We start from the raw sequence: 12,399 nt of genomic DNA, 5'->3' as shown, positions 1-12,399 counted from the left end.
AATATTTTTATAAGTCTAAAATGCATTTGTTCACTATGCTTATTACATCCTGCCTAACCTCTCATCTTGGAATACCAGCCTCCCGGGTTAAAAAAAAACACAGCAAAATGCAACAAATACCCTAAATTCTGTCCCATTCGCAAAACAAATTAGAACTAAGATTAAAAAGCATTTGGCGGGCTGGAGAGATAAAGAGCATTGCCTGCTATTTCAAAGGTCCTGAGTTCAATTCCCAGCAACCACATGGTGGCTCACAACCATCTGTCTGGTGCCCTCTTCTGGCCTTCAGTCATATACACAGACAGAATATTGTATGCGTAATAAATAAAAAACCATTTGACTCAAATCACAAACCATATCTATAGCCCCTAAGTAGAGCAAGTTAAATGATATTCAATATACAGTACTCAAAAACACTGTGTCATGTTCAAGGTGATTAAAAATGAAAAGTGTGTTTGAAGCAATTTAAATAGGATAGGAACGAAATGATTCATGGACAAAGTCACATTAGCAAATAACTGAAGAAAATGAGGACAGTGTACAATATGAAAACTGAGTTCAATAAGCAGTTAGAAACACACATATACAACACAAACTGAAATGAAACAAGAAATAAAAAATGCAATAAGGTTAATAATAATCCAAAGTGATCAATCCATTAGTAGACAGAATATCAAACTTCAAGATAAGACAGAGGAGATGCATGGCTCACTGAAAGAAAATAATGAAAATAAAATGTTCCATGCAAGTAGGACTAGTTAACGGTAAAAGTGAAGTTCCATATGCATGTTATAACTTATTTGCAATATTTTAAATGTTTGAGACAGTAACTCACTCTGGAGAGCTTTACTGGAAGCTGCATAGTCAATATCAACACTATGCAAATGAAGTGACACTGAAAATCCATCGTTATCCTTTCCTCTCAGACCCCCACTCTTACCAGTCAAATATCCACCACTAACTATTATCAACTTTGACCTGGGGGAAGACATTTCAGGAACTCGGGTTTAGAAAGGAAATAGGTGTCTCTGAAAGTCGATACTCAGTCAGGCCATTAACGACAGTCCAGTACTGAAGTCATCCTGTGCTGGGAGATGATGATGCGGTGGATGCGCTAACTCAGAGAAACAAGATTGTTTTATGGGAAGCATTATGTGAGTGATTTTATGGAAAACACAGAAAATTCAATTTAAGAACTCAGTGGTGGATGTAGAAACTTGTGGCTAACCAAAATGAAGAAAACAAGAATACATATGGACACAGCCCTGAACAAGTCAGCTCCACCGTGCCATCTACGGCTCTGGGAATACTGAGGAAGGTGTGAAGGAGGTAAGAAAAGAAAGATGGGGACATGGCCATGATATGTTATTCTCTAGACTCCATACAGCTGCTGAATCAGTAACCCAGAGCAACTGTACTTACCTTCACTGGGCTCACTCAAGACCAGCCCTAGTCACAATCAGTCTAGGAAGCAGAGAGGCTCACAGAGCCCCCCCTTTACCTCTCAACTCTGGCTATGGATAGATTTTAGGGGAAGGGGAATCACTGTCTTTAGTTGTGTCTCTTCTGCTGAGCCCACCAGGCTACAGCACACAGCTCCAAACCTACAGTCTCACAAGAGGTCATGGTTAATCTTGGTGGATCAAAAACCAAAATGAACAGAAATAAACATGAAAGAGAGTTAGGGAATGTGGGAGAAAGCGATGGTGGGAGAGAAGGAGGAAGATCAGAGAAGGATGTGTATGGACCAGGATTGTACCGAGTACGGGATCAGAGTGAGCACTAAGCAAGGTGTATCATGTGACATGGGAAAAGGATAATAATAAAAGTTAATTTTTTTCATTTTGCCATTTTATCTGGTTTGATATCAGGTACTATAAACTTCATAAAGAATCTGGAAGCCTTGCTTTCATTTTACATCAAGGAATACTTTAAATAACTTCTCTGAAATTCTGACATAATTCTGTAATGAATCAATATGCTTCTAGGCTTTTCTTTATAATCAGGATGTATTTAGTGCTGTTTCATTTTTGCTACTGCTTCTAAATCTCTTGAATTAATTCATGTTGGTTTAACTGTGGAGTGTGTTATGAATCAGAAGATTTGATAAATTCTTTTGGAGCTTTTTATTTTTAATTTTTAAAATTGTTTTTATTGAGCTATATATATTTTTCTCAGCTCCCCTCCCTTTCTCACCCCTCCCTTTCTACCCTCTCCCATGATCCCCATGCTCCCAATTTGTGGAGGGCCAAAAAGACCAAAGGTCAGAGAGTTTGGGACTTGTTTTTAGTTCATTCAAGGTTATTGTGCTTCTAACAAAGGTCCCACTTAGTTGTACACCAGAGTTCTGTTCTCCCAAGGGTATATTGTCAACAGGTGTGACTAGTTGCCAGACTGAAATAGGGAAGTAATTGGTTCCCACCTAAAACAACTAAGTTCTAGTTCCCTTTATGGAAATAACTTTGGATTTTACCCAGGGAGTGGTTTACCTACAGAGCTTTTGCTCTAGGGTGTGAGTGTGATAAATGTAGCCCGTGACTTCCTTGGGATATTAATGCAGTCTTTTGTCTTACTCCTACCTTTTGGGGTCAGGGGTATATTAACCAGCTGGAAATTAAACAAAGGGGGAATTTTCAGTACTTACTGAAAAATTTCTTACCAATACTATCCTATATGTTTCTGCGTTTTATTACTTTCATTCTTGTCTTTGTATTCTTTATTATATTTCTGAATTCCCATGCCTTCACTCTGGAGAAAGGTATTTTTGTCGAGGCTGACCGCTGACACCAATTTACTCAGGAGATCTAGCTTTTTCTACTTTCCATGTAGTTTAGATCCATGTATGTTTCTCTTGGGGTCCTCATTGTTGTCTAGGTTCTCTGGGATTGTGAATTATAGGCTGGTTTTTCTTTGCTTTATGTCTAAAGGCCACTTATGAGTGAGTACATATGATATTTGTCTGTCTGGGTTACCTCACTCAATATGATATTTTCTAGATTCATCTATTTGCATGCAAATTTCAAGATGTCATTTTTTTTCATTGTGTAAATGTACGACATTTTCCTTATCCATTCTTTGGTCAAGGACATTTAGGTTGTTTACAGCTTCTAATTATGACAAATAATGCTGCTGTGAACATAGTTGAGTACGCGTCCTTGTGTTATGATTGACCTTCCTTTGGGTATATACCCAAAAATGGTATTTCTATGTCTTGAGTTAGGTTGTTTCCTAATTTTCTGAGAAATCTTACTGATATTTACAGGGGCTATACTAGTTTGCACTCCCACGAGCAATGGAGGAGAGTTCCCTTTACCCAACATCCTCTCCAGCATAAGTTGTCATCACTGTTTTTAATCTTAGCCATTCTTTTTTTTTAATTTTTTATTTTTTTAAATCTTTTTTTATTGAGAAAATGAGAAAGAAAAAACAAGTTTCCACCTCCTCCCAGCCTCCCATTTCCCTCACCCTCCTCCCACCCTTCTCCGCCTCCTCCCACCCTTCTCTCCCTCTCCCCACTCCTTTCCCCCTCCCTCTCCAGTCCAAAGAGCAGTCAGGGTTCCCTGCCCTGTGGTAAGTCCTAGGACCTCCCCCCCTCCGTCCATATCTAGGAAGGTGAACATCCAAACTGGCTAGGCTCCCACAAAGCCAGCACATTACGTAGGATCAAAACCCCTTGCCATTGTCCTTGGCGTCTCATCAGCTCTCATTGTTCACCATGTTCAGAGAGTCCAGTTTTATCCCATGCTTTTTCAGTCACAGTCCAGCTGGCCTTGGTGAGCTCCCAATAGATCAGCTCCACTGTCTCAGTGGGTGGGTGCACCCCTCGTGGTCCCGACTTCATTGCTATTGTTCTCCCTCCTTCTGCTCCTCATTGGGACCTTGGGAGCTCAGTCCAGTGCTCCAGTGTGGGTCTCTGTCTCTATCTCCATCCATCACCAGATGAAGGTTCTATGATGATATGCAAGATATTCGTCAGTATTGCTATAGGATAGGGTCATTTCAGGTTCCCTATCCTCAGCTGCCCAAGGAATTAACTGGGGACCTCGGCTTGGGCACCTGGGAGCCCCTCTAGGGTCAGGTCTCTTGCCAAACCTAAAGTGGCTCCCTTAAACTAAGAATTGTGCTTCCGTACTCCCCTATCCAACCTTCCTTTATGCCAATCCTCCTTTTTCCCCAAGTTCCCCCTTCCTCCCCTTCTCCCTTTTCTCTCCCCATCTCCCCTTACCCCCATCCCACCCCACCCCCAAGATCTCAATTTTCTCCCCGGCAACTTTGTCTACTTCCCATAGCCAAGAGGATAACTATATGTTTTTCCTTTGCTTCACCTTCTTACTTAGCTTCTTTAGGATCACAAATTGTAGGCTCCGTGTCCCTTATTTATGGCTAGAAACCAATTATGAGTGAGTACATGCCATATTCATCTTTTTGGGTCTGGGTTACCTCACTCAGGATAGTATTTTCTATTTCCATCCATTTGCATGCAAAATTCGAGAAGTCATTGTTTTTTACCGCAGCATAGTACTCTAATGTGTAGATATTCCACACTTTCTTCATCCATTCTTCCATTGAAGGGCATCTAGATTGTTTCCAGGTTCTGGCTATTACAAATAATACTGCTATGAACATGGTTGAACAAATGCTCTTGTCATATGATAGGGCATCTATTGGGTATATTCCCAGGAGTGGTATTGCTGGGTCCAGGGGTAGGTTGATCCCGAATTTCCTGAGAAACCGAAACACTGATTTCCAAAGTGGTTGCACAAGATTGCATTCCCACCAGCAATGGATGAGGGTACCCCTTCCTCCACAGCCTCTCCAGCAAAGGCTATCATTGGAGTTTTTTATTTTAGCCATTCTGACAGGTGTAAGATGATATCTCAAAGTTGTTTTGATTTGCATTTCCGTGATCGCTAAGGAGGTTGATGACCTTAAGTGTCTTTTGGCCATTTGAACTTCCTCTGCTGAGATTCTGTGTTCAGATCAGTGCCCCATTTTTTAATTGGGTTAATTAGCATTTTAAAGTCTAGTTTCCTGAGTTCTCTATATATTTTGGAGATCAGACCTTCTCTGTTGCGGGGTTGGTGAAGATCTTCTCCCAGTCAGTAGGTTGCCTTTTTGTCTTGGTGACAGTGTCCTTTGCTTTACAGAAGCTTCTCAGTTTTAGTAGGTCCCATTTATTCAATGTTGCCCTTAATGTCTGAGCTGTTGGGGTTACACATAGGAAGCGATCTCCTGTGCCCATCTGATGTAGCGTACTTCCAGCTTTCTCTTATATCAGGTTCAATGTGTTCTGACTGATAGTGAGGTCTTTAATCCATTTGGACTTGAGTTTTGTGCATGGTGATAGATATGGGTCTATTTTCATTCTTCTACAGGTTGACGTCCAGTTATGCCAGCACCATTTGTTGAAGATGCTTTCTTTCTTCCATTGTATACTTTTGCCTCCTTTATCAAAAATGAGGTGTTCATAGGTTTGTGGGTTAAAATTCGGGTCTTCTATACGATTCCATTGGTCAACTTCTCTGTTTTTATACCAGTACCACACTGTTTTCATCACTGTAGCTCTGTAATAGAGTTTGAAGTCAGGGATGGTAATGCCTCCAGAGAATCCTTTATTGTATAGGATTGTTTTGGCTATCCTGGGTTTTTTGTTTTTCCATATAAAGTTGATTATTGTCCTCTCAAGATCTGTGAAGAATTTTGATGGGACCTTGATGGGGATTGCATTGAATCTATAAATTGCCTTTGGTAGAATTGCCATTTTTACTATGTTGATCCTCCCAATCCAAGAGCAAGGGAGATCCGTCCATTTTCTGGTATAGTCCTCAGTTTCTTTCTTCAATGCCTTAAAGTTCTTGTCAAATAGATCTTTCACTTCCTTGGTTAGAGTTACCCCAAGATATTTTATGCTGTTTGTGGCTATTCGTGAAAGGTGAGGCTTCTCTGATTTCCCTCTCTGCTTCCCTATCCTTTATGTATAAGAGGGCGACTGATTTTTTGGAGTTGATCTTGTATCCTGCCACATTACTAAAACTGTATATCAGCTGTAAAAGTTCTTTGGTGGAGTTTTGGGGGTCGCTTATGTACACTGTCATATCATCTGCAAATAACGAAAGTTTCACTTCTTCCTTTCCAATTCGAATCCCCTTGATCCCCTTATGTTGTCTTATTGCTATTGCTAGAACTTCAAGCACTATATTGAAGAGGTATGGTGAGAGTGGACAGCTTTGCCGTGTTCCTGAGTTTAATGGGATGGATGTGAGTTTCTCTCCATTTAATTTGATGTTAGCTGTCGGCTTGCTGTATATAGCTTTTATTATATTTAGGTATGACCCTTGTATCCCTAATCTCTCCAAGACTTTTATCATAAAGGGATGTTGAATTTTGTCAAATGCTTTTTCAGCGTCTAATGAGATGATCATATGGTTTTTTTCTTTCAGTTTATTTATATGATGGATTACATTGATAGATTTTTGTATATTGAACCAGCCCTGCATCCCTGGGATGAAGCCTACTTGATCATAATGGATAATTTTTCTAATGTGTTCTTGGATTAGGTTTGCCAGTATTTTGTTGAGGATTTTTGCATCGATGTTCATGAGTAAGACTGGTCTATAATTCTCTTTCTTGGTTGAGTCTTTGTGCGGTTTTGGTATCAGAGTAACTGTAGCTTCATAAAAGGAATTTGGCAGTGCCTCTTCTGTTTCTATATTGTGAAATACATTAAGGAGTATAGGTATTAGGTCTTCTTGGAAGGTCTGGTAGAATTCTGCATTGAAACCATCTGGTCCTGGGCTTTTTTTGGTAGGGAGGTTTTTGATAACCTCTTCTAATTCTTCGCGACTAACAAGTCTATTTAGATTGTTCACCTGGTCCTGATTTAACTTTGGTAAATGATATTTATCTTAAAAAGTATCCATTTCCTTTACATTTTCCAGTTTTGTGGCATATAGGCTTTTGTAGTAAGATCTAATGATTCTCTGAATTTCCTCTGTGTCTGTGGTTATGTCCCCCTTTTCATTTCTGATCTTATTAATTTGCAAATTCTCTCTGCCGTTTGATTAGTTTGGATAGGGGTTTGTCAATCTTGTTGATTTTCTCCAGGAACCAGCTTTTTGTTTCATTGATTCTTTGGATTGTTCTCTGTGTTTCTATTTTGTTAATTTCAGCCCTCAGTTTGATTATTTCCAGTCTCCTACTCCTCCTAGGTGAGTCTGCTTTTTTTTTTTCCTAGAGCTTTCAGGTGGGCTGTTAAGTCTCCAATGTGAGCTTTCTCTGTTTTCTTTAAGTGGGCACTTAGTGCTATGAACTTTCCTCTTAGGACTGCTTTCATAGTGTCCCATAAGTTTGAGTATGTTGTTTCTTTATTTTCATTGAATTCCAGGAAGACTTTAATTTCTTTCTTTATTTCTTCCTTAATCCAGGTATGGTTCAGCAGTTGGCTGTTCAGTTTCCATGACTTTGTAGGCTTTCGGGGGGTAGCATTGTTGTTGAACTCTAACTTTAATCCATGGTGATCTGATAAGACACAGGTGGTTACTAATATTTTTTTGTAACTGTGGATGTTTGCTTTGTTACCGACTATGTGGTCGATTTTAGAGAAGGTTCCATGAGCTGCAGAGAAGAAGGTATATTCTTTCCTATTTGGGTGGAATGTTCTATAGATGTCTGTTAAGTCCATTTGCTTCATTACCTCCATTAATTCTCTTATTTCTCTGTTAGGTTTCTGTCTGATTGACCTGTCCATTGGTGAGAGAGGAGTGTTGAAGTCTCCTACTATTAGTGTGTGCGGTTTGATGGCTGCCTTGAATTTTAGCAATGTTTCTTTTATGTACGTGGGTGCTTTTATATTAGGGGCATAGATGTTCAGGATTGAGACTTCATCCTGATGAACTGTTCCTGTTATGAATATAAAATGCCCTCTCCATCTCTTCTGATTGATTTAAGTTTGAAGTCAACTTTGTTACAGATTAGTATGGCCACACCTGCTTGTTTCTTAGGTCCATTTGCTTGATAGGCCTTTTCCCAGCCCTTTACTCTGAGTAGGTGCCTGTCTTTGTGGTTGAGGTGTGTTTCTTGTAAACAGCAGAATGTTGGATCCTGTTTTTGTATCCAATCTCTTAGCCTGTGCCTTTTTATAGGTGAGTTGAGTCCGTTGACATTAAGTGATATTAATGACCAGTGGTTGTTAACTCCTGTCATTTTTTTTTAGTTGTAGATTTTGTGTGTTTCCCTTCTTTGATTTGTGCTGGTGAAGGGTCTCTAGATGTCTGAGTTATTGTGGTCATTGTTGGACTCCTTGGTTAGTGATTTTCCTTCAATTACTTTCTGTAAGGCTGGATTTGTGGCTGCGTATTGTTTACATTTGTTTTTATCCTGGAAAATTTTATTTTCTCCATTTATAGTGAACGAAAGCTTGGCTGGGTATAGTAATCTGGGCTTGCATCCATGGTCTCTCAGTTTCTGCAGTACATCTATCCAGGACCTTCTGGCTTTCATGGTTTCCATGGAGAAGTCGGGTGTAAGTCTGATACGTTTACCTTTGTAAGTAATTTGGCCTTTTTCCTTTGCCGCTCTTAATATGTTTTCCTTATTCTGTATGCTTTGTGTTTTGATAATTATATGGCAATGGGATGATTTTTTTTGATCCAGCCTATTCGGTGTTCTGTATGCTTCTTGCACCTTCATAGGTATATCTTTCTTTAGATTGGGAAAGTTTTCTTCTATAATTTTATTAAATATATTTTCTGGACCATTGAGCTGCACTTCTTCTCCTTCTTCTACTCCTATTATTCTTAGGTTTGGTCTTTTTATTGTGTCCCATATTTCCTGAATGTTTTGTGATGAGAGTTTGTTGGACTTGCTGTTTTCTTTGATCAGTGTGTTTATTTTCTCTATGGTATCTTCAGAATCTGAGAGTCTTTCTTCTATCTCTTGTATTCTGCTGGTTATGCTTGTTTCTGTAGTCTCTATTCGTTTACCTAGATTTTCCATGTCCAGCCGGCCCTCTGTTTGTGTTTTCTTCTTTGCCTCTATTTCAGTTTTCAAGTCTTGAACTGTTTCCATTATCTGTGTGATTGTTTTTCCTTGGTTTTCTAGGGTATCATTCACTGATTTATTCAATTCTTCAAACTTTCTGTTATATTTCTCATCCATTTCTATAAGGGCATTTTTTACATGCTGTTTAAGGGCATCAATCACTTTCATGAAGTCAATCTTTTCTCCTTCTTGATTAAGGTGTTCATGTCCTTCCGTTGTGAGGTCGCTGGTTTCTGGTGGCTTCATGTTGCTTTTCAGCTTGTTGGGCGAATTCTTGCCTTGGCGTCTGCCCATCTCTTCTTCCAAATGCTCCCTATGGATCTTCTTTTACCAGATCAGGTCTCCTTGCCTACCCAACGCGGCCTCCCCAATGCTGGCTCTCCTGGTGTGGAGAGATCAGGCCTCCGTGCTGGTTGGGCAGCTTGCAAACAAAGCGCCTACCCCGCTTGGTGCAGGCAGGCCACAGAAACAAAGGAACTGCAGCCCGCCCGGGTGCCCCGAGGACTCGGACCCAGTGCCCAGACAGGCTGGGCTGGGCGATGCCACGCGCCGAAAGAGGGCAGTGGGGCCGAAGTGGGGAGGGCTCTGGATGGAAGCTGGGTGGGCCAGGAAGAAAGAGGCAGCACCCAGGGAGTAGAGGCCCTGCAGAGAGCCCAAGAAGGACAGGGGCCGAGGAACCCCCGAGCTCCCCGTCCCAGGCTGGCACCGCGGGCCAGAAACTCACCCCAATGCTGGTTCTCCTGGGGCCAAGAGATCAGGCCTCCGTGCTGGTTGGGCAGCTCGCAAACAAAGCCAATCTTAGCCATTCTTATAAGTGAAAGATGAAATTTCAGAGTTGTTTTGATTTGCATTTCTCTGATGGCTGAAATTGTTGAGCATTTCCTTAAGGGTCTTTCAGCCATTGTAGATTCATCTGTTGAGAGGTCTCTGTTTAGGTCTGTACCCCATTTTTTATTGGATTATTTGGCCCTTTTCCTTTGCAGCTCTTAATATTCTTTGTTTATTTTGTGTTTATAGTGTGTTTTCATTATTATGTGGCAAGGGGACTTCTTTTTTTGTTCAGTCTATTTAGTGTTCAGTATGCTTCTTGTATCTTCATATGTGTATCTTTCTTTAGGTTAGAAAAGTTTTCTTCTATGTTGTTGAATATATTTTCTGTGCTTTTGAGTTGGACTTCTCCTTTTCCTATCCCTATAATTCTTAGGTTTGGTCTTTTCATGGTTTCTCATATTTCCTGGATATTTTGTGTTAAGCTTTTGTTAGATTTAACATTTTCTTTGACCAATAAGACTATTTCTTCTATCATATATTCAACATTTGAGATTTTCTCTTTCATCTCTTATATTTTGTTGTTTATCATTGCATTTGTGGTTTCTGATCATTTTACTATATTTTTTTGTTTCCAGATTTCCCTTGTTTTGTGTGGGTTTTTTTATTGCCTCTATTTAGGTTTTCAAGTCTCAAATAGTTTCTTTCATCTGTTTGATTGCTTTTTCTTGGTTTCTTTAAGAAATTTGTTGATTTCTTCCAGTTTTTTTTGTTTGTCTTTTTCCCCATTTCTTTGAGAGAATTTTTTATTTCCTCTTTAAGGGCCTCAAGCATTCTCCTAAAGTTATTTTTTAAGTCATTTTCTTCTGTTTCATCTATATTTGGTTGTTCAAGTCTTATTGTTGTAGGGCCACTTTTTATTGGTGTCATGTTGCTCTTTGTGATACTGAGTGTGTTCTTAACTTGTCTATCCATCTTTTCCTCTGATTGGTGTGGTTGGGGCTGTCAGTGTCTCTGGTGATTAGTCTTCTAGGTGCCAATGGATCCAAGGCCCAGATGGTTGCTCCTCATGGTAGAGTCAAGGTCACAGTTCCAATCACCATGGAGGTCACTTGACATTCCCAGAATCGCTCTGCAATCCCAAAGGTCATTGGGGTCTGCCCCCATGGAGGTCATTTGATTGGGCCTTCTCCTGCAGAGGTCACTGGTTTGAGCCTGCTCCTGTAGAGGTCGCTGGTTTAGGCCTGCTCTGGCAAGGTCGGGAGGTCATTGGCTCAGGTCATTTATAGTTCTTAGTTTAGTTCCATAAGGTCTTTAAAATCAATGGATATCAGATATGCTTGTGCAATTAGCTTGGGTACTTCTCAAGTCATGTTGGACAGAAGTCTTGTATACATAGCTATCAGGACGATGCAACTAAATCCCTTTAATATTCTAAGTCATCCCAGTCAAAATGGCCATCACCAGGATTTATAACAAATTCTGACAAGTAAGGAAAGGGATGCTATTATGCCCTACTTTTGGGAGTGTAAATGAGAGAAGCCACTTTGGAAAGAATTCTATACTTTTCTGAAATATAGAAATAAAATTATCCTACATACTACACTATTTAGCTATTTAACCACAGATGCTCTTCTGCTTGTTGCCCCCTATTCTCTGTGTACACCCATGCCCATCTGCATAGGCTAAGGAAATGAGACTTAAGAATTATTCAAACCCCTTTAGAGATTCTAGCTAAGAAGCAGCTTTGTCATGATTATAATGAAGACAAGTTTTTATGGTATGTTCTAAGGTTTAAACTATTTGCAATAATCATGAAAGGTAAAAAGACATCCCAGCTTTGCAGGAAAGTAAGCACACAGAAAAACAAATGCAGAGTTTAGGGTCTCTTTACAGCACAAAGTTCTGAACTCATGAACACCTTTCAGATGACAGGACTGCCTGTTTCACCTTGGGCAAATCATATTGTTTCTTTCCATACAGAAAAATAATGATGTTACCAGCTAATAGTTTATATACATATATACATATATATATGTATATATATATATATGCATGGATTAAACACATTAATGACTAACTCCATGTCACCAATAATACATCCTAGTTGAGTCAAGAAAAGGAATAAAAACATTTTTCTTTGGAGTCATTTAACTAAGAGCAAGTCTGGATTTGAATTCTCTACTTGTGTAAATGGACATGATAAAGTAGTCCTACACTAGCTCAGAACTGAAAATAATAAAGGGTTCTTTATTTAGGGGTAGACTCACAGATGAACAGTCCTCTGTATGAGCCTGGAACAGGAACCAAATTCAGCAGCCAAGAGAGAGAGAGAGAGGCCACAAAAGCTTTACATCTGCATTTATAAAGCTTCACATCTGCATTTATAGTACAAGAGACCATGCCCAAGTGGGCTGGTGTCTTAAGGGCTATTTGCTGAAGGAGTTCCCACAGCACCTCCCCTGTTGTCTAAATAAGAAAGTTCTAAGACTAATACAAAACTGTATATAATAAGAACATATATCAAGTGTAAAAATTAGAATTACACCAGGCCGTGATGGCCCACACCTTTAATCCCAGCACCAGGATGCA

Source organism: Microtus pennsylvanicus, chromosome 1 (assembly GCF_037038515.1).
Source record: "Microtus pennsylvanicus isolate mMicPen1 chromosome 1, mMicPen1.hap1, whole genome shotgun sequence".
NCBI classification, from domain to species: Eukaryota; Metazoa; Chordata; class Mammalia; order Rodentia; family Cricetidae; genus Microtus; species Microtus pennsylvanicus.
The sequence above is the reverse complement of the archived record's forward strand: the minus strand, read 5'-3'. Positions refer to the sequence as shown.